Raw genomic sequence first — 6,578 nt, 5'->3', positions numbered from 1 at the left:
GAAGAACTAAATTCCTGTTTTTCATTTCACTTTCGCAAGTTTTTTTTTTCTTTTGTCCTGGATAAAAGAAATTTAATCATATATATTAATTGATATTAATTAATATCAATATTAATAATCACAAGAACCCTTAAGATGAGATAGATAAACTTGTCCCTGCAATACTGTCATGGTCCTGGGTCGAGCGACCCAGTGTTTGAGTTTTATGTATCTTTTGTATTCATTTGTGCCTAGCTTAGTTCACCTAGTTAATTTCTAGATTGCCATTTAGTCTTGTTCCTTAATTGTTTATGTCATCTCCCCCTGTACTAAGTCTCCCTGGTTCATGCATCATGTCTGCGTGGTTATGTTTAGTTCATGTCATGTCTAATCTCCATGTTTCCTGTTTTACTTTGAAAGTCTGTATTCAATGTCAGTGTATTTAGTTTCACTTCTCCTGTCCTGTCGTTAGGTTCATGTGTGTCAGCTGTGCTCCCATGTGTGGCCACTTCCCCTGATCATCCCTCATGTGTATTTAGTCTCTGTGTTTCATACAGTCTGTGTCGCGTCGTCTGTGGTCCCACCCTCCATGTTGTCACAGCCAGTCTTTTGTATTCATAGTTATGGTTTCCTGTGTCTTCATAGTTTATCCTGGTATCACTTTCCCAGTTTAGTTATAGTTTAGTTTTGTCACTGCGCTTCTGCCTTGTTTGCACTCCTTGTCATCAGCCACAATAAAGGCTCGCTTTTCGTTCGAACTCAGTTTCGTGTCCACGCCTGTGTCTGCACCTGAGTCCTCCACTGACAAATACTGTCGTGATAAATATGTAAGGAATTTGCATGTACTTACCAAAATAACACCATCTTCTTGAATAAACAGTAACGCATAAGGGGAAGAAAATCTGCCAGAAAAGGAAGAGGAGGAAAAAAAAAAAAAAAAAAAAAACTTTAGAAAGACAAACAATTACCGTTTCCAAGCCATTAGTGCATTACTCCATGATACTCCCTTGTAACAAAACAAATCTTACTTGTGCCTCTGTGCAAACTACAGATGGCACGATACCACTTTTTTATGTCCGATACCGATATCATAAATTTGATTATCTGCCGATGCCGATATGAATCTGATATAGTGTATTTTATAATAAATAAAACTGTTTTTATAAATATTTTTCTGCATTTTGTATAAGTTCATACTCAGTTTTAAAAACAAAACATTAAAGCTATTCTGTTATACCTGTATGCAAAAAATACACTGCACCCAAAATATTTTATACTTCAGCAATACTGATCAACCTAAAAAACTTACACCATCCTCCTTATTCAGGTATTCTAAACAGTACATAGAAATATTAAACAACCTAACTAATAGGACTGCCAACTCCCAGCAATAATATTAGGAAACCACCCCGCACCCTCTGCCTGATAATGCTTAATTGACGTAATCTACTTTAATGCACAGAAATCAATTATTTTTCTATAATAATTAGACTCAACATTTTTCTTCAATACAGTTGCAGACAGCGCAGATGGTACCTTCCCAAAGGAAAAAGTGCTATACAGGGAGTGCAGAATTATTAGGCAAATGAGTATTTTGTCCACCACATCCTCTTCATGCATGTTGTCTTACTCCAAGCTGTACAGGCTCGAAAGCCTACTACCAATTAAGCATATTAGGTGATGTGCATCTCTGTAATGAGAAGGGGTGTGGTCTAATGACATCAACACCCTATATCAGGTGTGCATAATTATTAAGCAACGTCCTTTCCTTTGGCAAAATGGGTCAAAAGAAGGACTTGACAGGCTCAGAAAAGTCAAAAATAGTGAGATATCTTGCAGAGGGATGCAGCAGTCTCAAAATTGCAAAGCTTCTGAAGCGTGATCATCGAACAATCAAGCGTTTCATTCAAAATAGTCAACAGGGTCGCAAGAAGCGTGTGGAAAAACCAAGGTGCAAAATAACTGCCCATGAACTGAGAAAAGTCAAGCGTGCAGCTGCCAAGATGCCACTTGCCACCAGTTTGGCCATATTTCAGAGCTGCAACATCACTGGAGTGCCCAAAAGCACAAGGTGTGCAATACTCAGAGACATGGCCAAGGTAAGAAAGGCTGAAAGACGACCACCACTGAACAAGACACACAAGCTGAAACGTCAAGACTGGGCCAAGAAATATCTCAAGACTGATTTTTCTAAGGTTTTATGGACTGATGAAATGAGAGTGAGTCTTGATGGGCCAGATGGATGGGCCCGTGGCTGGATTGGTAAAGGGCAGAGAGCTCCAGTCCGACTCAGACGCCAGCAAGGTGGAGGTGGAGTACTGGTTTGGGCTGGTATCATCAAAGATGAGCTTGTGGGGCCTTTTCGGGTTGAGGATGGAGTCAAGCTCAACTCCCAGTCCTACTGCCAGTTTCTGGAAGACACCTTCTTCAAGCAGTGGTACAGGAAGAAGTCTGCATCCTTCAAGAAAAACATGATTTACATGCAGGACAATGCTCCATCACACGCGTCCAAGTACTCCACAGCGTGGCTGGCAAGAAAGGATATGAAAGAAGAAAAACTAATGACATGGTCTCCTTGTTCACCTGATCTGAACCCCATTGAGAACCTGTGGTCCATCATCAAATGTGAGATTTACAAGGAGGGAAAACAGTACACCTCTCTGAACAGTGTCTGGGAGGCTGTGGTTGCTGCTGCACGCAATGTTGATGGTGAACAGATCAAAACACTGACAGAATCCATGGATGGCAGGCTTTTGAGTGTCCTTGCAAAGAAAGGTGGCTATATTGGTCGCTGATTTGTTTTTGTTTTGTTTTTGAATGTCAGAAATGTATATTTGTGAATGTGGAGATGTTATATTGGTTTCACTGGTAAAAATAAATAATTGAAATGGGTATATATTTGTTTTTTGTTAAGTTGCCTAATAATTATGCACAGTAATAGTCACCTGCACACACAGATATCCCCCTAAAATAGCTAAAACTAAAAACAAACTAAAAACTACTTCCAAAAACATTCAGCTTTGATATTAATGAGTGTTTTGGGTTCATTGAGAACATGGTTGTTGTTCAATAATAAAATTATTCCTCAAAAATACAACTTACCTAATAATTCTGCACTCCCTGTATGTACTACTATTACTAGGGTATATATTAGACTTAATATTTACTACATACAATAATGGATCTCTATACATTTAACCAGATCCCCACTTTGGTTGTAAGATTTAGAATAATTATTTATTAAAAGCTAGACATTTTAAATGAGAATAAGAAAGAAAATTATGTCTTTGTGCCCCCCTTTCCCTGTTAATGCCCTACCTGGCCCACGGGCAAAACTTTGCTAGATCCGCCCCTGCACAGTTACCAGATGTCAGCTACATAGAAAAGGATCCTGGTCTTATTTGTCTCTCATAAACAGTTCATAACTTCCGTTCAACTCATTCATGTCACCTAAAATGTAAACCTGTTTCTTCATTACCTGTTCAGCTCTACCCAGATAGCAAGGAGACATTGAACAGATGTTGATTTTCCATCTGAACCATCAGAATCGTCAGGATTGAAATGTCAACACAAAACCAATGTTGAAACAACATTGAAATACTGATGAAACCTGACACTGACATTGAAATAACATTGATTCACTGTTCTGTCATCGTTGATTGTTGATCTATTTATAGTTGACAAGGTGACAACAATCACGTTGAAAAACCATCGATTTATGGTTGAGCGGGAAATTAAAGCTGCTACCACTTGGACTATTCCATAGCACCCCTCTCACAGTGGTACATCCCTCCAGGTAACCATTGTCTTGTACAGTAGAGCGGGACATTAGATGTACTCTCAACGGAATTGACCGGAGAAGGCATCAGTTCATGCACTGCACTGGCCTGCCACGATTAGTATAAGGTAAGAATGAATGACTTTTGTTCTATTCGTTATTTCCACGGTTGCATTTGAATAACAGTAAAAAAAAAAAAAAAAAACTTGGTAATGTAAAGTTTCGGACAAAATGTGGGAGCCCGAAATTGTGTCTACTTTCATCTTACAATCCGGCAACAAATAAATTGCACTGCGAACAAAGTCTATCAACAAAGAAAACATTTTCGTTTCATACTTTTTCCGTTATATTCCCTTACAAAGCTCGCCTCGGCGCTTGACCCAGACTTTCGCTCTGTAGTTGCTTTTTAGCATAGTACTACAAAAAATTGTAAATCTGTGATATATGATTGATAAACGTAAAGGTAACTGTATAAATGTGTTCAATGACTTTGTTACTTTTAATGATTGGAGAGCACCCGCTTCGATTCGCACTCGATTCAAACTTTACGCTGCACGCTCACCTACCTTGCGTTTGCACCTTTTGTCCACACGTAAACTGCGTTTTCGTTAACTGAAAACTGAGATTTTTTTTTTTTTTTTTTTTTTTGTGTCCCGTTTGGATCTTTAGCCATCAGAATTGTTGTCTTAAGGCCAAGAAAGATGCCAAGTGGATTTATTTTACCAAGTGGATCATAATGGCCTAGCCATATTGGTCCATTTGATTGACCTTTATTATAATTATGTATTTATTTTATTTTCAGTTGCTACAAACGGGACAGACGTGACTGGGGGATAGGACAGGGAGAAAGAATGAAAGAAAGAGAGGGAGAGAAAGAAAACCAAAGGGGAGAAAAGACGGTGAGAAGGGGGGGAAGAAAGGAAAAAACAAACAAAACGCCTGGATCACCTGTATGGAGAAAAAAAACGGAAGAGAAAGCAAACAACAAAGAGCAACATAATAAAAACAGCACCATCACAATAAACTAGCTAGCAGTAGATAACAGTAGATACTAAATAATAAACGATATTGTGCAGCACGCAAGATAGACAGCGCACAATGTGCTTTGAGGCAGCAGCCAAGAAAGGTGTAGTCCGCGTCTGTGAACACCCGTGTGTACACCTGTGTGCATACCTGTGTGGATCAGCATGCTTGTATTCCAAAGGTTTCTCCATGTAACGATCTGCTAGGGAGTGTGGGGAGCCATAGCCCCATCCACCAGGGTATGAAGCAGGTATGGAGGAGATCCAGGCCCCAGATATCCAGAGGCCCCAGAGTACAAGGACCCGAGGAGGACCACCAAAGGGGGGGGGGAACCGTGCCACCCTCCTGGGAAGAGCTGAGTAGAGCCCCAAACGAGAGGTCACCCCGCAGCTACGGAGCAGAGGCCAGAGGGGGTTGCAGTGGCGTGCCCGCGGGCTCTGCCGGCAGCCAGCTGTGCCAGAGAGGACCGAGCTTCAGGCCCAGAGGCCAGAGGGCATCCCACCCCCCGGAAGGAGCCCAGCCGGGCCACAGGCGCCCGGCCCCGCCAATCGGCCACCAGGAGTGAGCCGGTACATGCATGAGCGCCCAGCCCCAGACGACAAGGACCACCAACACACCAACGTCTGAGGGCATCAGCCACCGGCAGGGAGTGTGGTGAGGGGAGATAGGCCTCCGTACTTTAGAGGGCCTGAGATGTACCCAGAGAGGTTGAGTCTAAGACCCAACCTGACATATAGACACAGACAAACAGGCACACGCGGACACAGACGTGCATTCCCACCCCCATATGCACAACCAAATACTCGGCACTCACCCAACGTGTAGACAGACACAAATAGACACTGCACAGACAGTCGCACTCCCCAAACATACTCTATATCCCAGGTCCAGGTACCCCCGCCCCCAGAGGGGCAAGCCGCACCTAGACCCAGGAGATGTAACCCTTCTCTCTGGGGTGGAGGCAAGCGGACCACCTCCTTATCGGCAGTAGCAGGTAGGCCCCGCATCCCAGACCCCAGTCTGACGGCCAGCACCTCCTCCCAGCCCCCCAGCCCTGACGGCTAACAGAACCGGGGTGAGTGAAGACCTCGAACCTCCCTACGCCCGCTCATATGTAATGTTGTTGTGTGCTGTTCTAAAGTGCATTTAAAACTCAGGAGAGCATGGTACTAGCTTCCTCTCAGAGAGCAGCACGGCTCCTCCCGAAAACCCTCAGTGTCTAAATGCATTTAAAATTGAGGGTAGGGCACCAGCGCCAGAGGTGGGTTGGAGTACAACGACCATCCTCTGGATGCTGTAAAACGTGCCCACCCCCAAGGCCCTATATGTATGTGTTATGTGAGAGTGTGAGTAATGTGGATGTCTAGGTTGCAGAATAAAATTGAGGCACAGGCGGCCAGAAGGGGACAGAGGGGGAGTGCCTCCCCTGCACCCTGGTGACATACCTGCACCCCAAGCCCTGCGTGTGTGGGTGGGTGTGGTAGAGCGGGAATAGGGAGGCAGCTGAGGATGGGGAGGGAAGAAAGGGAGGGGCAAGCGGCCCCTCCCTGGGGCCAGCTCCCCCGCTGACCCCAGTAGGCACCCCCACGCTCTGGAACCCACCAGGGCAAGGGGGCCCAGGCCCATCCGGACCGGGGCCCGCAGCAGCAGCACTGCCCAGCCCCACAGAGTCCGGGGCAGCCCACCCGACTCCACCCCAGAGAAAACTGCACCCACCCCATCATCCAATCATCTCCCAAACTACACAAGATAATAGACACCCAGGTTGAGTTCATTCTCCCCCTCTCCTATATCTCTC

The sequence above is a fragment of the Perissodus microlepis genome, chromosome 3 (genome assembly GCF_051167445.1).
Source record: "Perissodus microlepis isolate ML-2025 ecotype Zambia chromosome 3, ASM5116744v1, whole genome shotgun sequence".
Lineage (NCBI taxonomy): Eukaryota > Metazoa > Chordata > Actinopteri > Cichliformes > Cichlidae > Perissodus > Perissodus microlepis.
This window is presented reverse-complemented; position numbering follows the sequence as displayed.